At 44.7% G+C, this 27,531-nt stretch overlaps 2 long non-coding RNA genes across 4 annotated transcripts; one reads left to right on the plus strand and one right to left on the minus strand.

Moving 5' to 3' along the window:
* LOC125437289 lies at positions 1 to 21,176 on the minus strand. 3 transcript variants are annotated; one of them, XR_007245160.1, is made up of 3 exons: positions 21,022 to 21,176; positions 7,107 to 7,155; positions 1 to 3,357 (listed from the first exon to the last, which is right to left on the minus strand). It is a non-coding gene; the product is annotated as an uncharacterized LOC125437289 (long non-coding RNA). The 3 variants fall into 3 exon arrangements; XR_007245161.1 differs by lacking the exon at positions 21,022 to 21,176 and adding an exon at positions 15,109 to 15,203; XR_007245159.1 differs by lacking the exon at positions 21,022 to 21,176 and adding an exon at positions 9,356 to 9,748.
* On the plus strand, positions 12,282 to 27,531 carry LOC125437290. Its single transcript, XR_007245162.1, has 2 exons — positions 12,282 to 13,135; positions 27,404 to 27,531. It is a non-coding gene; the product is annotated as an uncharacterized LOC125437290 (long non-coding RNA).

Genomic DNA, 27,531 nt, shown 5'->3' on the forward strand with positions numbered 1-27,531 from the left:
GAATGTTAAAATGTATTTTATTGATTGATACTCAAGTAACATTAGCAAGGTACAAGACAATTCTGAAGTGACAATTGCTAACACAGAATTATAAAATCACAAGGGGGAAAATCCTCCTGTTCTTTCCTTAACAAATTTACAGACCAAGATGTAATTTTTTAAAAAAAATTGGTAAGTAAAAGTAATTTGGCGAGGAAGAGTACTTTCTCTGCTTTAAGTGCATTTCACTAAACAAAAGGTTTCCCCAGAAAACATCTTATTGCCTTAATTGAACCTCTTTGAAAAAGAAAACCACACACTTTGTAATGTAAATGTTAATTGTAGTAGACAATGGCTCTAGGTAAACAGCACCCCTGGACATGCAGTAAAGAAAAAGAAGAAAGGCACTTAACAATGAAAGGTTGGCCTCACAAACAGAACTTCCAAAGTAAATAAACAAGGGACTGCTCATTGGTCACTACAGCAGTAAACTCTGGCACGTGCACAGCAGCTAAAACGGGCCCTTTTGTAAACAGAGTCTCTCTGGACAGTGCAAACTCACTATTAAGCTGCTTAAAACTAAGCTCCTGCAAAATCATACTCGCCTAAGGTCCAAATGGCCTTACTTTAAAAATGCATCCTCCATTATAAGGAACAGATTAAAAAAAAACAAAATATGTATCATCACTGGTAAACTGGTAAGTTTGCAAACTTCAACCTGCACATATACTAAGTATGTCCCACTATAAGCATGAACATATACACATTGTACATTACTCTAGCATATAATGGGGGAGGGGGTGATTGGGCAGGACTGACATTGGGCAGTCCTGTGTGCACCTATTTTGAAGTCAGTCTTATTAAACTGAGCGAGTCTTACTTCTGAGTAATACCTAGGATGAGTCTCTTTAGCCTAGATCAGAGCAACTCTGAAACAATGGAAGTCCACTTTTGAGAGCATAGGAAGTGTAATTCACTCAAACCCAAGAAGGTTTCTTCTTAGCTATTCTTTAAAGGTACACTAAAATATTATAATCACAGGTTCTGTATAACTATGTAGGGCTAGGTGTGTGCCTCTGTGTTTTATTTGTTAGGCCAAAACCTGAGTTTTGTCAAGAAAAGATATCAGCATCTTGCATCCTAATACTTCTTTCCCCCTGCCCCTGCCCCCCTCCAAGCCTGCTGTATAAAATTTCCACCCAGATGGAAACCTACACTTGATTATGAGTAGCTGAAACAGTGGTTTATAGAATTAACAGAAACAGACAGTCTGCAGCTACTGAACAGTTGGGGTCCCCACTTGGGAGCCTGCAGATGGCTGTGGGTGGGAAATGCCTCCACTTTCTTAAGGGATGGAGATGAGTCTGGTGTGGCGCACTTGATTTTTTTTTCCATACGGCAACCCCCAACAGGGCTGTCTGTCATAGGCTGCCGGGCCATAGCATTGCTACTTGCCCCCGAGCGTGGGAATGGGAGCGTCCAGCCGTTCACATCTCAGGCATTCCGTTTAACGGAATCAATTAGGCAAGACCAGGCCCTCCGATTCCACACCCCCTTTCCCATTTTTTTTGTCAGGTCTATATACGTCCTAATTATTTCAGTTTGGGATGCCAGAGCTGTTTCCTGGATAGATCTGATCATCCTTAAACAAAAAGAGAGGAGGCGCACACGTGGGTTTTGGAGTAAATGTCACTTTCATTTCCAATGCTAGCCGCAGAGTAAGACACAGACTACTTTCTTAACACTTTGACAGGGGAGGGGGAGACAACCTAGCCTCCATCACGTCTTTCTGCTTCACTGGCTTCCTCAAGGAAACCCTTTCGGAACAGAGAAGCATCTGTGCTTGCATGTTGAATAGAGTACTGGTTTCCTTTTTAAAAAAAATCAGCCATAACCTTTCTTTTTCCCATTCTGTGCAGCTCTACCCAATCCTTGGTAGACAGAAATTATTAACCTTGCCTTATTCTTCAGTCCAAATGTTTATTTTGTATCCTTCATCTTTTATCCCTTGAAATAACAGCACTCCCAACAACAAAACTTAAACAGTCTCACAGACAGATTTTGCACTCTGTAGGTGGAAGCACGCAAACTTTTTAAAAAATTAAATATTTCATATCACACAAGGTCATGGGTGACATCACGTCCCCCAACATATGCTCAACGTTTCTAAATGTCTATTTTAAAGCAAGCAACTGCAATTGCATTAACCTCTAAGGTACTGGGTCTCCCTCCTCCAAAACAGCAAGAACTTTCACATGCATTTGTTTACCATGAGCAACATCTCCTCTTTGCAGCGTATGGTTCATCATCATATGCTTGCATCTTGACAACTCTAAATACATGCATACACACATACTTGGCATACGTCTATCAGCGAATTTCTTCTATTCTTTCCTTGAATGGTCAAAATGTGTCATTCAGAAAGCATTCCTGACATTGCTTTGTCTTCACTGTCCCTTGCTGGAGTCTCTTGTTTCCTTGCGCAGCAGCACGAAGATCATGAAGGAGTTTTTACTTTCGGTTATCTAGCTTTATGAAGACCAATACACTCATACAGCTAGATAACCAAAGATAACAACTCACTTCCCTCATACGATCTGAGGTTGAGTGTACAGAGGGAAGGAGGGTTGTCTTCCCCTCCTGGCTAGAATCCAGACTGTTTCTGCAAATAGATTTTCTTTCCCCAAGAACACAAAGCTGATCCTTAAAATATTCATCCTTTCAATGCATTCGTGACCTGCTTCAGTGTGTGCAACTGTGTGTGCTTCTAATACACATCCCAAGGAGAGCTGTTGCCTTCAAAGTTTTATTCCGAACTTTTATTTTTTTTTCTCTCTCTCCTTTCAAGCCAGTAATTTCCGGCAGCGATGGCCAACTATTCATCTGTTAATATCAGAAAATAAAACCAGCTATTAAGGTGCATCAAGCTGTTAAGAGTGTGAAGCATCCATCCCTCCACAGGCCTCTATTTGCATTGTAAATTGCTTCATTCTCAGGAAAGACTCTTTAGCCTCTATAAAGACGTAAAGCCATCGGCAATTTCCAGCGCAGTGTAAGGAGGAAGAAGAGGGGGGGAAATCCCATTTCAGCCGAAATTGACAAGATGATGGTGGTGGTGGTTGGTGGTGGTGCGAGGATCCGGCTCTCCCTCCTGATCCTTTTGGATTATGCATCAGAGCGCTTTAAAAAAAATTCTTATTTTAACCAAATGGTGGCAGCAAATATCTTGCGGGGATGTGCAGTTTTTTGTTTTTTTGTTTTGTTTTTTTGGAGAGTGGGGGGTGGCAGATCCACGATTTCTCAGGGTTCCCAGAGCTGGGGAGGAGAAGCTGCAGGTCTTGCTGGCTTGCTGCTACTGCTGCTGCTGCTGCCCCCGGTCTGAAAGAAGGAGAAAAGGGCCATCATTGGAGGGCTTGCAGTGCCAAAATGTGGACCAGCCCGGCAAGGTCAGAGGTCCTGGTCCGCGGGAGACCAAGGTAATGATGATGTCACGAGAAATCTCAAGTACACCCGGTTATTGATATGCATGAATGACCAGCAACCTGCCCCCTCCGCGCCATCAGCTAGAGCGGCGGCAGCGCTGGAACCATCCCCACTCTCCCCACTAGCACAGCATCGCCTTCGCCAGAGCTACCGGGAGAGGGGGCGGAAAAAACCACCAGCCCGCGCCCTTTTACCTGCCTCGTCGCTAGCGCAGATCGCTCTAATATCCAAAGACTGGAAGGAATCTCTCTCTAAGGACAGATAAAAGCATTTCAGATGGGGGGAGGCGGGGAGCGGGCGGGGAGGGGGCGAGTGGCGCCTCTGCTCGGCTTTCTCTCCAGGCAGGGTCCGCATGTGCCGTGCGAGGGGGATGCAGGGTGGCAGAGAGACTCCGTGCGACTGCTTAAAGCAGGGCCTGGCTCGCCGCGGCTGGGAATCCGAGCGCTTTTACGCAGCGAGCCGAGGGGGAATCAGGCCACTGTGCTCGTTCGCTCGGCTGTCTTGCGCTATTTTCACGGCTTCACTTCTGTTTTGTGGCTACAGCCAGCTGCAAGTACTTGCACCATGGCGGTCGTGCACCGCAGTTTGCTGAATGGGAACTGGGACTGCTGCAAGCAGCAAGCTCCAACCTGCTCCGTCTACCTTTCCTATCTATTCTCTATCCTCCCACCCCTCCCCCCGCCCCCCGCCCCCCGCAACTCCTTGCTCTCCTCTCCACCATCAGAATGCAGCACAGATAAAGACCAGGCTCTGTTTTCTAATTTTAGATGTGAGGAGGTGTTTTTGGTTGGTGGTGTTTTAAACTTCCTACCTATACTGAGACAAAGCCATGGTCCTCATAACACTCAGGCAACCAGGAAAGGCTGTGCTCCTTCCTCAAATATGTGGTCTTAGGATTTCATTCTCCCATCCCCCAGCCTCAAACAGGGTAAAGGAGAGGCAGGGGCATTTAGCAATCTATTTTGGGTAGTATTTTTTACCAAAGTAAAGTGCAAACATTAAAGGGCCTCTTGATTATATGTGAAACAATGAATCTTATGCCAGAGATGTGCAATATTTACTGTTCAGATTAATAAATGCACTTCACAGGCTGCTCCATGATGCAGTTTATAAAGGATGCATATTTAAAAATTCAGCAGAGCTACATATTCTATTCTCCTAAAGGAATAATGAGTTGAGGACATTCCACACTTTTAAGGGCAAGGTAAAACAAAATATACTGTCCTGTTCCATGAGATGATACTTCATAGTAAATTTAAATAGACACAGTTCATACATTTTCCTAGATGAGTATAGGCAAGCATTTCCCGCCTTCTGCTATGAAAAGACTACTTTACTATACATACCTAGCTGCGTATTACAACCAGTTACCATGATATGAATGTATTTACATAATAATTATATGTCTACCTGGGTTATATGAATACAGTGTACACAAACCACTGCAAATGAGTCCCACTGGAGGCTGAAATCTATAAATCTATGGAGGTTATATATCAATGTACATTCTAACATGAACTAATCACTAGCCAAAGATGTACATTGTTGTATGTCTCTGTGTGTGTAAATATATGTGTGTGTGTGTGTGTGTGTAAAAATATATACATATATATATTCATGCATACATATATATGCCTGTGTGTATGCATGCATATATGTATGAGAGCATAGTTATGACAAAAGAAAAAGCAAACAGTAATAATCGCAAGATGTCCCAAACTAAATTATTTTAAAAAACTATCCACTTAGTTGGCTATTACTACTGGTATACAAAACAGTATATACTTACACCTGACAGTGTAAAAAGATTGCAGCTGTCTTACTAAATGCCATCCATTGTTACCAATGAACAATGAAATGCCATCTTGTGTGAGAAACCTGGTAATGGCACCAATGCCATGTTACATAAGACCACCCAAAATGGCCATGTCTGCCTGCTTTCCCTTATATCCATCCCTAAATGGGGAGAATAATTTCTATGTGTGCATACAGTTGCTATACTAATTCTTTACCATCTCCTGCTGTACAGGTACTACAGGAGCTTGAATGAGCAAGACAGCGATATCTGTAAGGACACATGATCATACTGATAGTCTGTAGAAGTCTAATAAGCTTCTCTGAATTGGCAGATACACAGGAACCCCCCCCCCCCCCAGCTTTTCAATAGCTAGAGGCAGCAGTGCAAGTGATCAGGCATGTATTACACAGAGGAGACTTGTGAACTGATGCATTAAAAGCAAAGACATGAACATTCAGATAACATGTGGCTTATATGCACAAACACATTTTGTGTCCACGTGGGAGAAATTTGCACATTTGCCACATACACCTGGGTGTACGCAGATTTTGACACATTTAATAATAATAGTTTAAAAGGGCAAACCTGGATTTGGTTTTTCATTTGTTGGTTTAAGGGCTCCCCAACTAAGGCATTCAGTAGAACTTCTGATACTGATTTCACCCCATCAGTTCTAAAATCAGTGAAAGCCTTATTTGTTTCCAGAGCCCCTTGTAAGCTTAGTTTTATACTTGGCCATTAGTACTACAATCCTAATCACATTTACATGGAAGTCAGTAACCAATCAGCTGAATTGTGGGTGTGGGTTCAAGAGTGAAGTGAAAGTCCTAGGGCTGACTTCTCTGAATGTTGACAGCATCTACACAGCAACTGTTTTCTTTGTGCATGTTTTATGTTTAACCCCCACCCCACCCCCACCCCAAGTTTAATTTAGTTTAAAAAAAGCACTGCTGTGCCTTTGGAACAGCTAATCCACGGTTGCTCAGAACAACTTGTTACACTGTCAGGTTTTTATTATAACTATTTTGGGTATGTCAAGGCCTATTTTTAATTAAATTACTTTTGCAGAGAATGTTGGAATCCTCATTTAGAATCCATCTGCATCACTGAAGCATACTCAGTCCTAACCACCATAGCCTGGCCTGCTTATCTTTCGCATAAACTCCCATTAATGGTCTGTGGATCTGAATGTGGTTGCCATGCTTGTTTTTTTTTTTATAAATCTCTTTATAGGTCTCCAGATGGTTATGACGTAAATGCAAAGCACCCTACAAGGGCTCCTTTGAAATAAACAAACCCTGTTTATCAAAGAGTTGATTTGCTCCTCCTCAGACTCAAGAATATATACTCTGGGCAAATCCCCTGGCCTCATCCTCACTCTACAGAGATATAGGAAGTCTATGTAAGCTCCCATGGAGCTGAATTCACAGACAAGGAACTAAATCACTCATATACCATCCACTCCATTGGCTGTGAAGTACTTAGATATAGATCACAATCCATTTCTAGAAACCAGACAATTCCTATGTTAAAGCTATTTAATTCTATGTATTTACATGGAATTACATGGAACAGTCATTGTGTCTAGCTTGTTTTTTAAAATAAAACAATTATATCTTTCTTTGACTATAGTTTTTTTTAATTCTCATAAGCATCTGTAGATTCATCTGTGTGCAGTATTTTAACATGTAACATCCAGGGAGTTAACCACTGGAGATAAAGGACATTACACAGTTGTTGTGATCATAGCAAATAAAAGGCAAATATTAGGCTCTTTTTATATTGAAGTATCTGTGTGGTTTTGCCCCAGTATTAAGGATTTTTTTTTAAAAAAATTAAGAATTACCTTTTCAATGTGTGCTTCTGTTCCTACAATGAATGCTGCTTGCCTTGCTCTGCAAAATAGACAAAAATAAAAATGAGCACATTTCTAACATTTAGATTTCTTGCACTTTAAAAAAAATCTCAATTGAGTTAGAAGAAGACTAGTTTAATCAATCCTTTGATTGAAACCTATGGTACAATCCACTGGGACATTCTCCTGCACAACCTCATGGAAACCAAGGAGCAATTCAAGAGCACTAAGCAGATTCCTGATAGCAATTCCCATAGATCTTGAGCAGGAGAACTTCCCCATCAGTTTGTGTTTCCAAATGAATAGTAAAATACATTATTATATTTCCAATGATCCAATTGAGTTGTACAGCAAGAGAGCAGGGGAGGGTGCTTTTATTTTGGTGTCTAAAGAGTTAAGTTTTTCATTAGGCATATATAAAATCATCTGTTGTAAACCAGATACAACAAAGCCCAAAGTATGAGAAAAGGAAGTTGAATTCTATAACTGGGGATATTATATTAAAAAGCTTGATTTGTGGGGTAGGAGGCTGGGAAGAAAGGGATATATTTACATGCTCTAGCCTGCCAGTTCCTTAATGAAGATCAGAGGCTCCACCTAGCCTCCACTTTCAAAATATGCAAACGTCTTTCAACCAGGGGTTTCAAGTCTTGTGAGTTCACATCATTGCTGTCATTATTTAGCTATTTGGCTTCCAAAGAAGGTAGCTTGAAGATTTACTACAAGAGGAGCAGTGTGTATACATGCCTATGTATAAAAGGCCGTTTGGACATCTTCTCTGAATCACTGGATTGTTAATATTGAATTAGCAATAAAATGAAACGTTAATAATACAACTCCCAATCAAATCCTCCCTCTAAACACCAACGGCGTTGCTCATTTCCCTGAATACTGGGATTCAGCCTCCTCTCCACTTTTGGAAAATGAACCCTATTATGCAAATTCATTGCTCTCGAGTTCGCTTCCTGCTTGAATTCTAGGTGCAGCTACTATTAAAATGAGTAATATTCCAAGGTGGGAGGAAACAGCGTGGAATGAAAACACACAGGCCGGTTGGGGTTAGCCTCAAAGGCAACCTGTTCAGTAGCCTTCAGAATTAGTCAAGGCCCTAAAATCCTGACATCTCCCCTTCCCTTCTAAATCGGCCAAAACTTCATTTCTCGCCTTAAGGAAACTCGGTTGACATAAATATGACTGCAACATCCACTAAAAATGACCCCAGTCCAACCAGTTAAATCGGTTTAACTTCCTTGTGGGATCGGGCTACAAGAAACCTTTTCCAGCTGCACTTGACAGAGCCTATCCAGCATTCTGTAATCAGCAAGCTCAGTATCTAATCTAGAATTAATGAAATCAGTAAGGTTCCTGACACTGGTTGGATCTCTTAAAGTTCTCTCAAAAGCAAAGTGTTCAGGTAATATCAAGGAAGGGGGATCGAACAGCACCTACATAATCTTGCGACTCGTGCACGTAGACATAATATTTTTTTAAGTGTAAGTCTCTGGCTTCCGGGTTTACGTTGTTGGGACACTCGCATATCATAAGTCTAAGGAGTCTAAGAGGCACACATTGGCTATTGAACATTATTGCTCTCGTAGACTGAAATAATTTATAAGACGCAGTCGTGACTAACTCCTTTCGCCATTTTAAAACAAATTAATATCTGTTAAAGTACAAGTCCATAAAAAGGGATCAAACGTTTGGACCCAGACTAGGCAATAACCCTCCGAAAACCTTCCCGTTCGAAATTTCCCACGTGAATGTTAAGGTACTTTTTGCAGAATATTTCTACAGGTCACAAGCTCCCTTCCTCCCATCGCTGTCATTGCTGCGATCCATTTGGCTATCAATCTGGACGCTAATTAATAGCCCCGAGTAAGCGCTTGCAGGGCCAACAGGTTTCGCAACACACGTCCAAAATCATTAGTCAGCCCACAGAAGATCTCAAGTTAACTCACGAAACTCCCCGGCTGTCTTCATCAAATGTCCCTCCAGTCTCCAGCGGAAGTTAGGCGAGTCCTAACAATGCTACCTGTTCAGCCAAGCAGCTCTCTAGCCCTGAACCTGACACCCTCTCGGACCGAGTTCACGTTCACAGAGACATTCCGCGCAGAGACAGAAGTACAGCTGTACCATGAAGAGCTCACTTGAGTCCGGGCTTGCTCTCCCTTCCTCTTTCTCTCTCTCTCTCCCCCACCCCCCCTCCCTCCCCTTTAGGGTTCTTGAAAAGATATACTTACTTTTCCCCCTCTTCTTCTTGTTAAAAACAGAGGAAGGACCGGGGGGGGGGGGGGAGAAGGAGAGAGAGAAACGGAGAAGGGTATGGTCCCAGATCTAGGTGCCTGTGGTGGAATCTTCGGCAGGAAACAAAGATTCCGGAGCCAGAACCTTCTTTTAAAAGACCCAGAAAGCACTTTCAGAGTTTCCCAAGATTCCCGATCAGCCTTTTCGTCATCTCTGTTTTCTCACTGGTTTTTCAAAGTTCTATCGTATTGCAATTTCACCAGTGGTTCTGAAATAGGTCTTCGGTCCACCAAGAGTAAAAAGAGGAGGAGGGGGAGCAACAAACACTTTTCACATACACACACACCCATAGGCTTGCACAAAGCCCCAGAGTAGAAAGTGAAGAATTGTATGTGAAGCTTTGCAAGTTTTTTTGGAGGGGGAGGGGGGCTGGCTGAGGTCTAGTCCAGCCCTCTCTGGCAAGAAGGACGTGCTCTGAAACTCAACGAGTTCCCCCAATGCTTTTGTTGCTCGCGAACTGAAGCCCTATTGTTCGCCCATTGCCACGGTCTTTTTCGGTTCCTGCTAAACGTGATGCGTTGCCAGAGATAATGAATTTGCACCAAACTCTCTCCCAGTCTTCTTCTGACAGACGGAACAAATTAGAAATGTCTAGCCTAAGCGGGAGCAATGGCTACATTTCCCTATGGTGAAAGAGGGGGAAGATGCATTCTGCCTGGATTTTTCTTCTTTAAAAAAAATCGCCTTTCACTCAAGAGAGCCCACCTTCCCCTTTTCCTATAACGTTTTGTTATGTCGTTTACTTGAGAAGAATGGCTATTTCTGTGCTTCCCTTTTGTTGGGCTTTTTTAGGCAACTGGGTTTTTTGGTGGGGGGGACTGTGTTGTTGCTGTTGTCTTCTTGCAAAACACTCATTTAATCCAAGTTCTTGCATACTCGAACAGGGGTTTATTGTCGCTGAATTGAATTCCTTCCTTCCTTCCTTCCTTCCTTCCTTCCTTCCTTCCTTCCTTCCTTCCTTCCTTCCTTCCTTCCTTCCTTCCTTCCTTCCTTCCTTCCTTCCTTCGCCAGGCAGGGCTCGCCAGTTTTGATTTCATCGTGGCAGAAGGGTGCTAGAGGGCATCCGTCCTGGAAAGAGAATTAATCCCAGTACAGTTCTGCTGGTAGAGAATGCTCTGCGTTTAGCGTGATAAAGGGGCTGCCTGCAAGTGGCAATAGTCACATATACAGACATTGAGTATAGACAACTCTGTGTGCCCACGACGGAGCGTCTGAGCGTCTGCGACTACAACTGCTGTTGTGATTCTCGGTGCGGGTCTGGGAAGGAAGTGTGGTGGTGAGAATGTGTCCACTGACCCGCTAGGAGAATACTTCAGTGCCCTTGGAGAAGGTTATTTAGGGTTGTATGTTCCTAAATATGTTTGTGTGCAGACACGTTTTCCCAGCGGGTCTGTGTCTTGGAGACAGTTGTGTGTTGCTTGTAGGTGTGTCCTGAGGTGTCCACAGCTGCGTGAGGAAGATGGGTGTCGGAGGGGGAGGGGGAGGTGGGAGGGAGGAGCGATGTGAAGCAAAATTCAAATGAGTATTTCGTATGAAAATATGGACTGGGGGAGGGGAAGATGGTAATGAGAGACACAGGGAAGGAGGGAGGGGCAGGCTCCGTCTGAAAGCACCGAGCGCTCCAGCAGCAAATTTCCCGCCAAATTTAGCCTAAGGACACCCTGTCACTCGTGTTCTTGTCAGTGGCTGCCATCGCTTTCTCCTTACACACCCAGACCCACCGGCATTCTGACTGACAGCTTCTGCCCCAGCCAGAGAAAGAAAGCTAACGAAGAGATAAGTCGTTATAGAGGAGTAAAACCATAGCATATAGACGCCTCTATTTGTAACCTGAGTCAAAACTAGGGTAGATGAATTAGGACTTCCTTTCCTTTTATGAACAGTACTTGGTGCAAATACCTCGAGAAGCCAATCCATGGAAGGTTTCAATAACTGGTTGGGAGATCAGGAGGTTATTCTATTCTATTCTATTCTATTCTATTCTATTCTATTCTATTCTATTCTATTCTATTCTATTCTATTAGGGAAAGAGCCTGGCCTGCATCTTGGTTTGATCCATCTGCAGCACACCACAAGATCTCAAGTGAGGAACTGCAAGGGTTTTACCAAGTGGTGGTTTCAGGATACGACGAGAAAGTCAAGATGGCATTTAAGAGGGTCTTTCAGTTTGCTTCATAAACAAAATTAGATTGGCTACAAAGGAACAGCCCAAACTCACCAACATTTTTGAAGGATGCTCAGACTAACAAGCTTTTACAAAAGGAAAGGAAAGGGTGGTCGAGGAAGGGGAAGACATTTCCAGAAACCTTTTTCTTGCTCCCTCCCTTCCTTTTAGGGCAGCGTAATTAAGTATAGAAATCCGGATTTATCCTTGAACTCGGTCTCTGGCACCACCCCAGGGCAAAGTCACAAGAAGACATGTTCAAGGATGACTACCTAATTTCAGTCCCAGAAACCATACCAACTCGGGGTGCATCTCTTGCGAGTTACAGGCGATAAAGAAACAACATCCCCAGAAAATCTCCGGTTCTTGCCCTGTGTCCCTGTCAATTTTGTCTCTTTGTACAACAGTGCCATCTGCATTCCCTTGACAACCACCAAAAATAACCACAGCGGAGGCATCATACATGTGCTTGGCTGTGAGTACATACTCGGCCAGGGTTTTTTCTCTGAAGCTTCTCATCTCTTCCAGGGAGGAGGAAAATGCCGAGTCCCAGTTTTTGCAATACACGCTTCGGGGGGCGGCTGTGGGAGGAGAGACGAGACGGCAATGAGCGAGCGAGGCAGAGATTTCTAGGGACATATCCCCCCGAGCTGCATTTGTTTTGTTGTTGCCAAGCGAGGGGGTGAATGGGAGGGTGGGGTGAGGCTGTGCCACTGCTTTATTAGAAGGAGAAGCTGGTGCCATGCTGATTGTAAAAGCCAGAGGTTTGATCTGGCCAGTGGAGGATTTCCACTCGGCCGGCGGCCGGCATCCTTTCCTGCAGCCGTGTGCCCCCTTGCAGCTCCGTCTAGTCTCGCTGCTCCCGAGCGTCTCCGCCGCCTCTCCGCGCACCAGCAATAGCTGCAGCAGCCGCTGCTTACGACTCCAGCGTCTCTCTCTCTCTCTCTCTCTCTCTCTCTCCCTCCCTCCCTTGCTTTCCTCTCGCTTCTCCGCTTTCGCTCAGCCCAGCTTCACGTTCAGGGTTTAGCAGCGAGGTCACGTCCATTGACGTCAGCTTGAGTCTTACTGTACGTCCGGCTACATTTACATACATCAAGGAAATTAGGGCATTAAAAAAATATGCAAATCCTGCTGCTTGAAGAAGAGACTGTAGATTCCCGGAGCGATCGCTTCCTTTCATTGAAGATTTTAATTAAGGGAACAAAAAGGGGGGAGGGGGGAAGCAGAGCCCACCAAATCGAGCCTTTCCCCCCTAAAAAAAACAAAACAAAAACAAAACAAAAAAAGCCACAACAGCAAAAGCTCAAATGACCGTGATCTGCTAATCACAGGGACGAGATCGCTGCCGATCGCCTTCTGCCGCTGACTGGGGGCGGCCGGCCTGCAGCGCCGCGCGGAGAAGAAGAGCAGGTTACGGGAGGCTGCTACAGCCAGACGTCTCTCTCTATGCATAATCAACGCTGCGCCATTCTCCTCTTCTTCTCCTCCTCCTCCTGCTGCTGCTCCGGTTGGCTCCAACGTGTATTATTTTAATACTGATGCATATGTAAAGGTATATTTGCATTTTTAAAACATTTACTGGAAGTTATAAGCTGTAGATTTCTTTGATCTCTTCCTTTTATTTTATTTTGATTTTTTTGGACAGAAATCCCCACATTCCTTTTTTAAAAAATTTATATGACTGGTAAGCCTCTGTTCTGCTGTGTTGCTCTGTAGATACAGTTTGGTCTTCGTTTCTTCGGTTTCCGTAGGGCTTACAAAATACGTGTGGACATTCTCCTTACACAATTTCAAGGGGTGGGAACCGCTTACCTCGTCGTGAAGGTAGATGGTGCGAGTGGATTGTTTTGGTTTTGTAATTGATGATATATTGATTGGCTGCTAGAGGCTCAGAAGTTTGATTATTGATCTCATTTTATCAAAAATAAATTAAATAGAGGGCGGAGCAAAACTGAAACTTGCATAATGCGGGAGGGGGGTTAAACGTAGGTTGCTTGTATTCATTTTTTTCTTGGCTTCATTAATCTTTCATTTTAAAATAATTTCTATAAAATTGCCTAGGCGCAAGTAAAGAAGGGCTTTCTCTAAGGAAGACATTTTCAACCATGTTGTATGCCATGTCTTTACTGCGGTGCATTAGTAATGTATTCCATTTCATTTTTAACTTGCCTGGCTTTAAGACAAGCATCTCTAACTGATCAACAATGCATTTGATATGCTCTTTTAAAGTACTGTCAAAAATGCAGGTGCTTTATATTTGCTCGAAAGCCAGGGGCCTAGGTATCCATTACGATTATACGTCTGAGGGACATTATATTTATGGGGATTTTTAAAAGGAATAGTAAAAACCTGATTACAAATAAAGCACTTCTAGTCGTATCCCTCCCCTCACCCACATACACTGTATACATTTCTTTTTTAAAAAAACAACAACAACAAAAAACAAGGATTGCTACCCGAAAGAAATGAGGCAGGCACACTTACAGCATATACCTATTTAAAACCTACTAAGTAAAAGGTAATAGGTAATCAGGCACACCACGAATTACTTACCTGCACGCAGTATAGGGGGAAAGTTAACTGTCCTCAAATGCATATATATTTATATATATCCATAGAAAAATCCCGTTTTGTGCTATGCAGCATGTATTTCCCAAGCTGCTCACTTTAGTTCTTTGAGCTGTCTTGTGGTATGTTCAGCCCTACCTCCATCTCCAGCTTTACGTGCCCTACACTAAAGAGCTCATATGATATGTCACCCAATAAAAAGTGGTCAGATGGCTACACGTAAAACATTAACAAGAGAGAGTGAGAATGGGAAAGAGAGAGAGATAGACACCCTTCCTCCATTAGATTACTTCTTACCTTACTATATATAGCAACAATACATTTTGAAAAGTACATTCGCCACATTTTTTTCAAGAACAAACGATAGGGGCTCCAGCTACGAGACAGGGTTGCCTATCTACATAGAACATTGGGGACACCTCGATGACTGAGACAATCCCAACCTCCTCGAGTGACTAATTAACCACGTGAATCATCATAGCTGCCTGTAGCTCTAGTCATGCACAGATCTGAAGAGGATACCCGGCACACGGAGGGGCATACGTACGTGGGAGTAAAGGATGTGTCCGTTCAGGAGCAGATATGTTATCACAGGCAGCTGTTTGGGCGTCTACTTTCCTTTCGCCACCACCACACACGCACATACCTTGGTGTAGGTGTTTTATAAGAGCCCCATCGAGGTGCAAGCGATATCTGCCTTTGCTAACCACAGCCCTCTCTCCCATCCCCTTTCCATAGCCGCGATTCCACTCTCTCCGGCTCTCGCTTACCCGGGAGTCGATGGCTCGGCAGGTGCTGGCGCGGGAAGAAAGGTGGGGAACGCTCGCCCACTGCCTCCAGTGCCCGTGCTCTGTCCGAGCCTGGCTGGCTCCCCCCACCCCAAGACACACACACACACACACACACACACACACACACACACACACACACCTCCGCCTCTTGCCCTGCTAGAATTACCATATGGAGGCCGAGTTCCTGAGAATCACAGCACCAGCGCATGACGTTTGAAGAAGCCCGCAACCCGCACAAATCCCAGCTCCGTCGCACGCTGCTCTCGCTGTGAAGGCCACTTCTCTGGCCCTTCTGCATCTCGCAGCCCCTCCCTCCTCTCTTCTCCTCTCCTATCCCTCCTCGCCCCCACCCCACCCTCAGCACCTCAAGTGCCTGTCTGGGCCACAGGGAGATCAAGGGACAGCTGCCTCGCCTAAGCTATGTGCCACTCCAAGGCGAAATTGGACGGCCAGAATATTCGAACAATAAATAGCAACCCACCCGCCACCACTATATCAACGCAGCGCTCACTGCTGTCACCTAAGATTGCACCTCAAAGCCCAAATACACCTAGAGACACAGTTGCACGACGGTTCAGTTCTCACGAGTAAAAGTCCCGCAATGATCGCCAGGGACCACTTTTGGATTACCTACACACCTTGGCTAAGATAAGAATCTCCGAAGAGACTTGCTTTGATTTGAAATTATACTGGAACTCTCAAGGAGGGAAAAGTATATTTATTGTAATTATATTTTTAGCGGTTCTCTCCCCCCCCCCAAAACACACACACACACACACACACACACACACACACACACACACTGCCTTTCACTGACACCTGAAGTCACGTTCGGTATCGTAGTATACCTATATAGAAGTACTTCAGGTGTAAATGTGGAATTTTCCGCATGATTTTTGCAAGTGCTTTAAATGACACAAAGGCAGGGGATAGAACGACCTGGAAGTATGACCATTTTAAAAGCCACAGTCCTGTCTTGTTGCCTGTTTGTCTTAAAGAACAACAACGTACCCAGAAAACGGGGTTCCGAATGCGACCGCAGGTTGCCAATCAGCTCAAATTTAGTTTGGTATTTCTCTCACGCTTCTCCCCCTCCCACTTTTTCAATTCATAACTTGGGATCGAGTCTTCGTAGTATAAGAACCACGATTAAAACACCTCATGAGGAATGAGGCTCCTTCTTGGAAGATTAAAAAAAAATCCCAACCCGGCCTCCTGTTTATTAATAATCTCCTGCATGACATCTCAAGGCAGAAAGCAAGAGGAGATGGGATAGGGCTTTTAATGCTCTGGAAATGAATCTAGATTTCAGATAATTGAGAACTCGTTAGTTTTCCGGAGAGGCTGGGGACAGTGGGAAGGAGGGCGTGTAATGGTGGGCACTGCTCTTTGTTAGAAATTCATTTTAGTGCGTCAATAACACCGAGACTATTCAAAACGTTTAAGGTCAGGCTCGCTTGCCTGCGTTAAGAAGCCAATGCGGTTGTGATTGCAGCCCCAACACTTGACAGCATAAGCAGCAGCCCACATATTCTTCCAGTGGCCGCGTTGCTGTATTTATCGAATCGGGGTGAGATTTTTAAACTTTTGTATTTGCCCTTAACTGAGCGCGATCATTAATTTTTTTAAAAATCCGCTCTGATGGAATCTATTGCGTCCTCTGGCTACTGATTAGGCCTGTTTTCAATATTAGCCTGGCTGATTAGCTGGAAGAAGCCCAAAACACTGCGCTGAAACCAAATTAAAATGTGGAGGGGCGAAGAGAAGAGAACCCTGTTCTTTTTGACACCCCACTGTGACCAGGGCATTGTATAGTGGGAAAGGCCCTCCAGAAAATGTGTTGGCGAAGGGACGCAACTTTCTCGCCCCGTCTTGGTAGGATGGTCAAGTGCGAGAGGAGAGTTGATGCTGTCTGTCACTAGGAGCCTATTTGCAGCCTTAATGGATCCCTGGAGAGAAGGGACCAGTCAGGTCATCCCTTGCCCCTGAACGGCTCCTGACTACCCTGCTCCCGCCAGCGGGGAGATAGCGACACCTACTGGCTGCCCACACAAATCGAAGAGGTCGTGGGAAGGAAGGAGAGACTGTATTTGAATAAATACATTTTTTAAAAGCTAACATCTCACTAGGATCTCTAATGCAACACTCTCCGAGAAAGAGGATGGGAGAAAGATAAAAAAAAGATAAGAGGCATGTCAGCACTTGTATTTAACCCTTTGACATCAAGACATCACCCAGACTCTAAATTAAATCCAGGAAATATAACGGAGCATAATCTTAATAAATAAATAAAAATAAAAACCTACACCCCCCCAAAAAAAGCTGGGAGAATCTACTGTAATCCTGCAGTACTAGGCCTTTGAAAATAAATGAACCAACCCACATGCCAAAAAGCCTTCAAGTTAAAACGGAAAGTCCTCTCCTTTTTGAGATAATCAGGGTTATGATAATATGAAATTAGAAAGCAATTAGAAATTCTTAACGGCAACGAAGGGCTTTCCAAGGAAGGCGGGAAAGGGCATAGCGGGGACGCAGGGCCCAGCGGGGCATCTGTAAAGTCTTCCCATGGTCCCTGCCTAGCCCACGTCAAACTACAATCAGCTCGGGTGAAACCTTTATCCTGGCAGCCCGGCCGCGCTTAAAACCCGGGAGCAAAGGGAGCGACTTTCTTTTCCCAATGGGTTTCCTAACGTTTCTGAATGCAGACAGACTGCCTATTTCATCAGCCTGAAGATCAACACGAATGAGCTTATGCTCTCTGCTGAGCAATTTCAAGATTTCCTTGCTGAATTTTTAGTCTATCCTTCTAAAAATAAGGCTTGAGTTCTTCAGAAAGGGCATCCCTAATTTAGGAAGAGCCGCGGAGTCGTTGCCAGGGATAGACAATGAAGGCCCACAGTAAGCTGAGTTAGAAGCAGGTAGCAGAGCACCTATGCACGGGGAGAGATGCCCTTTCTCTTTTACCTTTGTTTCATTCATTCATTCATTAGCTAGAAATATAGACGCATACTTGTTTGTATTCATGAACATTCTTCTGAAAAGCAAGGGACTTTTTGGCATGCAGGAAGAGGAGAAAAATTTCTGCCCATTTTTACATTTTAAGCATTTTTTAAATGCTAAGCATAGCAACGTTAAACATAAGTTCCTTCACACACCACACTCATACAGTTCTCGAATTTTAAAGTTATGTAAATGAAATATGCTTTGAAACGGCATCTGTTCTGTCGCTAGTACTGTGGTAGGGATGTCGTTTAATTATCTTTCATGCCAGCCCCTTGCATGTCATTCTCTAAGGCAGATGCGATGCCTAATTTATATACGGGTATTCCAGCCTGAAAAACGTTGACTTGCAAGGAGGGCGCATTGATTTCACTGGACCTTATTTCCAAGCAAACGTGCCTGGGGTCTCAAGCTGAGACTGCAGTACTGAAGTTTATTGCACTAGTGCAAGTTCCATTCATTTCCATTGGGCTTGTACCAGCACTGCCTAGGAATGTGCCCTAAATCTACAAATCAGACATCAGTCAGCCCAAAAAGGTCTGTCTTTAAAAAAACAACACCAAAAACTGAAGAATATGGCTGCTAATGTGCCACGTTGGCAGCGGGTTCCTTTGGCAAGATGTCAACCCTCTTGATCACAATCGGACTTTCTCCAAGTAAATGTTTATAGGGATAACAGGTCCAGAAGCTCTATTTTATGAATACCATAAAATCGGAAAGTAAACCTATAGATTTGTTCATCTGTGAAATTTCGTCCCCAGCAGAAATGGCATAGGATTTTAATTGGTTTCACGCAGGCCAGGGTTTGAATCAACACAGACACACCTGAGGCAGCCTACCTAGCTGCTTTTGCTGAAAGACATTGGTTTGCTGGGGGAGGTGGGGGTGCGCCTGCCTGCTACACCACATTTAGGATCAGTTACATGCCCTGAAACTGTTCCAGCCATCTGTCATTACTACCTACACTGATTTAAATCTAAATATTTAAATTTGGCTGGAATATGTATGAAGATGACTTACCTTTCTTTTCTATTTGGCGTGGGGCCCTTTAAAAACAAAAATGTCATTTTAAAAAGAAAATTCTCTGCTCTTAGGCATTTTTTTAAATTAATGAATACTGATTTGTTCTCACAGGTTAAGATGCTTTTACCACCTTCAAACTGTAGTTCGTATCCTAAATGTTGTTTGACCATGCAGAAGGCGGTTTCCTGAGAGTTTATATATTTCGCTTTTTACTCTTGGGATACTGAACGAGGGGAAAAGGCAGAATTCAGTGCTGTATGGCAAGCTTGCCTGACTCTTTGTCCCTTCAGGAACCATCCTTTCTAAACGTTGTATTCTAAGTCAGCTTTTAGAATATGAATTAATGGAAACAAACAATATGTCATTACTCAATTAGCGACAGTTAAAAATATGACCTGTATATGCTGGGGCTATGTGGGCCTCTTGCATAACTCCTTGGGAGTGGCCGGCTTTGCAGCCATTTTCAAAAGGCTTTCCCTCCCCCACCCTTACAGCCTGGTTGCACAATCCGCCCAATTCTCAGAGCATATTCAACCAGTGCAGGGGGAAGGGATGAGTCACTAATCAGCCAGTAGTCCTGAACATTTAGGGCTGCATTATCACAGGTTGGGAAATGTTTTCTATTGGTCAAGGAGGTTTGAACTGTGGTGCAAGATCAGAGTACTAAATCAATTGATATCCTCAGGCCATTTTTGCAGAAGTCCAACCGAAAACATATATCATTTTCATAAAGAATCTGGATTTGCAATCCTTAGCAGACTTAAACCACTCATAGTAATATTTTGTCTTACATGGCTGTGCTTTCATCTACTGAGCAGCTAAGACAAAACACACAGGCCTATGAAAATCACGGTAATGCAGACCTGTGAACAATACAAGGCAGTCAAAATTACTTTAGCTCATTGGGAGCTGTGGGTTCCAGTCAAAGCAAACTGGCTTAAAATCTGTAGCCAAACTTAAATATGTTTGAGGGCTCGCTCGGAAACAGGTTTCGCATAGTGTGGAGTAAGACAGAACACACTATGTGGTCCCTATCACTGCTCAAGAATCCACCCGAGTTCGTTTCTGCTGGATTGTGGACTGTAGCCTTTCATTGATCAAAGCCAAGTCCCGCTCTAGGAAAGCCAAGAGTGTAGCAAGCATTTTTGCCTGCCAAAGGCGAGCTCTTGCATTCCTTCCCAAGTTAGCGATTTCCTTGGCACTTGTGTGCCAATACATGGTAACCTTCCGGCATCAAAGCTATCCATGATGCTAGAAACACGCCTTGAAGCAGCCTGAACCCCTTTTAATATTGTTTATTAGTTTATTTAAACCGATACCGCCGGCTGCCTGGCATCTTCCATAGTTCTCAGCCCCTGGCTAAGCCCCATCGCCTCACTGCGACAGTTCGCTCTCTCTTTGAATTTGCACAGAGGAGAAGGCACGTGCTGCTGCCCCCAAAAGCCAGAGAATAGCTCAGGCCCCCAGTGGGGGCTTCCTTTTAAAAAAAAACCTTATAGGCAGGTCGCCATCAGGTGATCAAGCGTTGTAATCCAATACACACTCTCTCTTTCTTTCTTTAAAAAAAAAAAAAAACTTCCCACCCCTTCCGTAGAAATCACTTGTTGTCATTAACAGCAAAGAAATTAAAAGGCGCCCAAAGCAGCAACAGCCCAGGAATCCGCGGTGCCCGAGCTTGAAAAAAAATGCGGTAGGAGGTGGCAGCCTCTTCTTTAAGCCGAAAAGAGAGAGACTATCCGGCCCATCTCTCAACTGCCCCCGCCCCGCGACGGAGGTGGAGACCCCGAACTCGTCCTACGGCAGAGCGCGAGGCCGAAGGGCTGAGCAGAGACGCCGGACCAACTTGCCTCGGTCGTGCGCTTCCCCCTTGCCGGCCGAGCACCAGGAGTGGCCCCTCTTGCCTCAGTTCCCCTTCACTGCTTGCCAGGGCCTCCTCCTTCTCTCGCTGCTGCCGCAAGAGCCTCCCTGGCCAGAAAGACTCCCAATCCCCGACGGCCAGGCGGGCGCGGAACAAGAGCCCGGGGCAGCAGCGCCCGCCGCCCTCCCCGGTACTCACCTCAGCAGCGGCACCAGGGAGCGCCCGGGTCTGCCAGGGCTTTCTCCCGACCGAGCTGGCGGCTTTCGCGGGGGTCTCCTGCTCACACCCCGCCCACCTGGCGCTGACTTGGCGGAGGGACTTTTGGCGAAGGCAGCGCCGCTCATTCAGCGCGAGCCAAGAGCCCGGGAGGGAGTGAGGGAGCGCGGGGGTGTGAGCGCGTGCGCGCGAGGCGGCGAGGGAGAGGGAGGCAGAGAGGGAGCTGCGAGGATAGGTGGCTTTGGGGCTGCCCCTCAGCGGGTTGTGGCGACGTGACGCCCCTCCTGCAGCCCCCTCCCCACCCGCCTCCAATAAAGGGCGTGGGGGAGGGGAAAGTCGGCCGCTCAGTTTGGCGCGCGGGGGCTCGGGGAGTCTCGAGGCGAGTCGAGGCATCCGGCATGCTGCCTTTCTCGCCTCCCAGCGAGTTCTGTTAGGCGGCACCAGGAAAGACGGTGACGGCTGCCCTGGCAGTGTCAGTGGGCTAGTCCTCGGACCGCTGGTTTAACCGTGGCGTCTCTTCAGAGCAGCTTGAAACTGAGGGAGGACGGGCTGCTCAGCCGGCTCCCGCCAACAGCTTCTATTCCGGCCCGGCCTTGCCTGGCGCAGCGCCCGCCGTTTCAAGGCTGCTTTCCTCAGGGAGCAAAACAGCCTCCCCGGGAGAATCACTCCGCCTCCCCCGCCTCCACCAGAGTTTCCCTTGCAAACTTTAGTGAGGAAAATGTTGCCTCTCTCTCATTCTCGACCGTTTCTTGAGCCGGGAAACTTTCCTCAAGCAGAAAGCTCGGTGTATAGCAGCAGAATCGGAAAGGGGTGTCACAGCCTCACCTCTTTCTTTTTCTTTTTTAATTCCCTTAGGAAATATTTTTCCCCAGCGGGCAAATCTCAGAACAATTCGAGTCAGCTGACACGTTTTCCTCAGAGCTCAAAAGCGTATGGAGCCCACACAGAGGATCACTAAACGGTCCCAAAGCCCTCCCCTCCCCTCCCCTCCTCCCGCATCGTATCCTGAATCAGCCTGCAGCGCTAGGAGAGAGACGCCCATTGCTACTGTTCACTCCAAACGCGTGCTGGCCGTCTGAAATGGCTCTTGGAAATTCACCCAACGTTTCTGTCATAGCTTTCTGGGAAGCGTAAAAACCGCCTTCATTTCTCCTTCCCGACCAGTGAATGTGCGGGCAACCCATTTCGCTTGAAGTGGCAGTCCCCGGCCGCCTGTTCTGGCTGCTGCCAGGAGACAGCGCCCTCAGAAAAGCGGGTGGCTTCGAGGCCCGCTTGGCCACCACGTGCAGGGAATTCCGGGCCACTTTGTGACCCACTAAACCACATCCGAAGAAAAGCGCGGGAGATGAGCCTGATTGGAAGACGAGACCCCCCCTCACAGCTGATAGCCTTAGATGGGGAGAATCTCTCCGGAGAGGAGAGAGACAAGGAGGGACTACATGGTGAGCGGCGGGCTGTTCAGAGAGGTCTGCCTGGTAGGGCCCTTCCTTTCCCCTTCACTTAACCACACCACGATCCTAGGTGCATGAACATGCTCTTACAAGACAGTCCGGCAGATTTCATTGGCGAAGTTAGGCTTCTATACCCATCGGAACTGATCAGTTTAAACGCTCCTGATGATCTGCCGGACAGATTGTGGCCGTCAGATTGCAGCTTCACATACCGACTCTCAGCACTAAAATCCTGCCATCTTTACCATCCTTACACAGTAATAGATGCCTCCATGTATGAGGTCGAGATGCGAGACCGTAAGCATACTTGTGTAGGAGTCCCGTTGGGGTTACTCCGAAGGTGGCGTCCTCAGCATGGCAGCAACTTACTTGAAAGTTAAGTCCGCTGCACCTGGAGTAAAAAAGGTATCGAGGTGTTTATGGAAGTACTTCTCATTCATTCACCGAAGATTCAAAGTGAATTCTAATGATTTATTGTGTGCACAGGTGGATGTCTGAATGGCTCTCTCTCTTATACACACCTTTATAGAACAGGCACAAAAGCCTTTATATAGTAGACAAGTTAATTGCCTTTTTGATTTCTGCATAAACTGCGAGTAAGCTTCTGTGTTTCTACAAAAGATTAATAGGCATAAAAATACCTGCGCGCGCACACACACTCGGTACCTTATATTAGGCGACTCCAACCTCTTTGAAAAATAACCCCCATTCTATCATTGTAATTGTTTCTTCCTCAATCTGTCTGCAGTTTACACAAGATCCGATACATTGGGATAATCCTGTCCTCTCTAATGTAAACCCTGCCTCCGTACCATTGGGCATATAGTACTGACACTGGTGTGCCGATCAGCAGAGCGAAATCGTGGCTGGCACGAAGTTATGTAAGCAGCATTAAGAGCCAAAGAGTGCGTAAACAGAGATAAGCACACGTGCATGATGGGAGATATGACGATATCCCTTCACATATAAATCCTCAACATATTTACTGGAGGGGGGGGGGGCAGGAGAGTTACAATATATTTTTTCTAAGGCAGCATGATTAGGATTGTAGTTTTACAGAGTGATCCTGAATAAGTCTACTCAAAAAATCCTACTCAGATCTATTCAGTAGCCCTTACTTATAAGAAAGCGTTGTTAAGATGTACTGTATGAACCTCATTTTTCTTCGACTAAAAGATCCCGTCTGTGAGAAGGCAGTAAAGAGACCGTTGTCTTTTAAAGAATAACAAAATCTTACTTCTCACCCAACAGCACACATGAGCTGGAAGAAAAAAAGGGGGCCACTGAAGTAAATGAGACTTCTAAATCAAGTGTTTCAGGATCCTGTTGAAGCAGAATACAGTGGAAAGGAAGGACACTTCATAAATATGGTGAACCAAATTGGCTTTTTCTTAGTTTCTCTGTCTCTGTACAGCTTAGACATATTTAACAGAGACGTTTTAAAACAAATTTGTGATAGGTGCTTTCATCCGAAACACAGCTGGATGTAATCGTCAGTGATTTCAAATAATAGTGACATGATACATTTATTTATTAAATCCAGTCAATCTTCTTTTTTTCTTCAAAGCATTTCACCTACATTAGTTAAATCTCATTACTGCTTCATTAAATTAAATGAGAGAGATGTGCAGTCGTGTCCCCTACGCATGTTTACTCGTAAGCCAGCAGGGATCATGCCCAAGTTTACTGGGGGCACCTGCATCCTTCCGCGAGGAGCTACCCACTTGCCTTAACCAGATGTTGAATTCAGCAGGACTCAACTTTGAGAGGACTGTGTTGCAGCAATAGTCACCTCAACGCACTGTGACAATATTGCCTGGCTCAATCTTTCGAATTGTTTTGTTTTATAATACTGATACGTCAGACTTGTCATACATCACCTGCAGCTGTGAATAATAACAAAAAAGTAGTCTTTACAACTCCCACCGAAGGAAGGCCAATCTTAATTTCTTCCCATTACAAACAAGGCACAGTCCAATTCTACAGTCCAATTCTTACTCTGAAGTAAGTCTAAGTGAATTCAGTGGGGCTTGTGGGTGCGGTCAAGTCTGACTTACGGTTGACCTCGTAGAGTTTTCAAGGCAAGTTTAACATTACTTGCCTCCACGTGGGCTGCGAGAATCTTGGAATAACTGTGACTGACCCATAGTCACCCAGCAGGCTTCATGTGGAGGAGGGGGGAATCAAACTGGGCTCTCAATACTAAAGTCAACAGCTCTATACCACATTGGCTGGCTCAGATGGGCTTACCTTTGAGTAAAATACCAACAGGATTGTAGCATGGCTGCTTGTTGAAAGAGACCCTAGTAGTTGGGATCTGAAACAGGCATGTCTCATCTGTTTTAAGCAATCGACAATGCCAAACACGGTCACTCCACCTTGACGCTACTGAAATAAAGGGCTACTACATCATTTTACTCCAGGTGGGCCGAAGTGCACAAGTGTTTTGAGGAACGGAAATCTATTTCGCATTGTAATTCCACTAGAGAACTTGCTGACCAATCTCATTCTGCCTGATCTACAACAACAATCCCGTTAAATCTAACTGTTCGGTTTAATCCGATTACCACATTAATCCTAGCCGTATTTGCTTAGTAGAAGGTTCTGTTGACTTCATTGAATTTACTTCCAAATAATCGCGTTGAGGTCTGGATATTAATTGGAAGACTGGGAGGAAGGGGAGATAATTAACTTCCGGGTCTGAGACTAGATTAAATGTTGCTTGGTCAACATTCCTATTTCGGGTTGTAGGATCTTCTTTCAAAGAAGTTAGTAAATTTATCCTCTGCCTGACCCAAATAAGTTTTGTATCTTTCAATTCATATTCTACCTTGGCTGGAAGTAAATCCATAGGAAATAAACCAGACTGCAAACGAATTTCGGTTTGATTCCATTTCCCAGTACTTAAAAAGACTACGAAATAAAATGGTGGTAGAAAGCCTTGGTAGCTTCCTCAAGTGAACCGGGGATTGAGTTGACTACCTTGGAAGGGACTGGTAGGCAAGATATTGAGAAGCAAATTCCATTAATGAATTTCAGGAAGGGGGAAGGGGATGCCTCGTTTTAGAATCGGAAATTTGGGAAGGTCCCCGGCAAAATCTTATTTGTTGCAACAGTGCTTGAGCAAGAGAACATCCCTATGTATATTATATTTTGTCCTTACACTTCTGAATAATTTGGTGAAGCCTAAATATCATATGTATAATAGATCTGTCCATATGTGAAACGCAGTTAATTACTAATTTTAAAAGGTAATGATACATTATCTGCAATAATGAATATTTAAGTATAGTCTACAAAATTTAAAGTTTTTATGTCAAAACAAAACCGGTATCTTTTAATTGAATTTTTAAAGGTCCGATATTACTAAAAAAAAAATTAAAAATCAACTAAGAGATGTTAATGTTGTGAGAATGAGAAACTTCTGGAGAACAGTCGTCTGAATATTGTTTTATAATGTGCCATAATCTGAAGCATGTAAAATTTCGACCCATTATTGTTCAAACCCCGGGAATTAGCCCAGTAATTTTTCCTTCTATTGTCCATAAAATTGCCAAATGACTAAATTAACTGACTTCATACTGTGGACCATCAATTGCATGGTATATTTCATTCGGGTGTAGTTCACAATTGCCTTTGTTCTTTAAAAAAATAAAGGGGAGACAAGAATTCACATTATAATACATTCCTTCAAGTCTAAACTTCTGTTACCAGCTGTCAAAATATCATTTTTCCCCCCAAGGGGAAAAAAAAGTTATTTTCCAGGGCAGGCATGTGCTTAGGTACTGCTGGTCTCTGGTAGAACGCCTTTTACATGATGCTGGAGGCAATTTAGTCTATTCATAACAGACTGCTGAGTTAGACCCATAGACCCCACGGTCACCCAAAGGAATCTAGAGCCCATCCCATTGATGTCTTCAATATTTCAGAGATATCTTGTTTCAGGACACTTTTGATGGCCCTCTCTGAAATTATTTGCTCTGTGGGAGCAAGGCTGGCTATACGGACAAACCACATATCAGAGAATATCAGGCTGATGTAGCGAAAATATCTCACTGACCCCAGTGTAATGTACGCCCAAATGAACTGTTTCTTTCTGCATCCCAAACTACATTCATCCAGTAAATCACATCAATCTACTCCCCCTTGTTTTTTTTAGAGTAGTCATCGGTTAAGAACCTAAACGCTCCGGTTTAATTAGGGTTTGAACCCTAAATCTACATTTCTGGTATTAGGGTTAGGGTTAGGATTGATCCGAATCGACTTCTCGAGGGGTGTTCCATTGTAAACTCAGTGGGCAAGAAAAAGGGAGCCCGGGACTGGCTGCTTCCCAAGTACCCATAGATCACAGTGGAATTTACTTATGAGTACATAGTGGTGTAAAGTAGGTATCAGTTTTTTACATATTTCTGTTTTGTCGTCGGTACTTGAAAGCGGATTAGAGCCAAAGTTGAACCCAAGCCATTCGGCAGTTCTGCTGCGCGAGCCCCATTGAAATGAATGGGAGCTGCGCGAGAGCACCAAGAGGCCTCGAGCGCGTCACTCGCTGGCAGCCAGCTTCCTTTTCAGCAGGGTTTGCTGAGCAGAAGGCAGGCGGCGCCCACAGTGGGCCTCCTCTCACCTGGGATGGCTCCCTAAAGTGCAGTCAGATTTTTCAGTTTCACTTATTGGGTGTGTGTGTGCGTGTGTGTAAGCCGCTAAGTATCACTTCTATCGAAATAAACAGTGTTTTTTTAAAAAAATGTTTAACGTTGAGTGGATGGTACTATTACTGAACTATTACGTTCAATGGCACTTATTTATTAGAAACTTAGAATTAAAGTTGTTTTAGTGGAGTGTGTCTTAGCTGAACCCATTTTATAAACCTTCGATCGAATCTATTAATTGAGCTGTGCTTCTCTATTTATTTCTAGCTTGAGGAAAACCTCCAGGATCATTGGCACAGATGTAACGACACAATGAGTCGCCTAAAGTCACACGTGCCCAAGACCGAAAAGGGGGAAGGGTCTCTCCTCTCCACCTTAAAAACAATCCGGCAATC

The sequence above is a fragment of the Sphaerodactylus townsendi genome, linkage group LG07 (genome assembly GCF_021028975.2).
Source record: "Sphaerodactylus townsendi isolate TG3544 linkage group LG07, MPM_Stown_v2.3, whole genome shotgun sequence".
Taxonomy (NCBI): domain Eukaryota; kingdom Metazoa; phylum Chordata; class Lepidosauria; order Squamata; family Sphaerodactylidae; genus Sphaerodactylus; species Sphaerodactylus townsendi.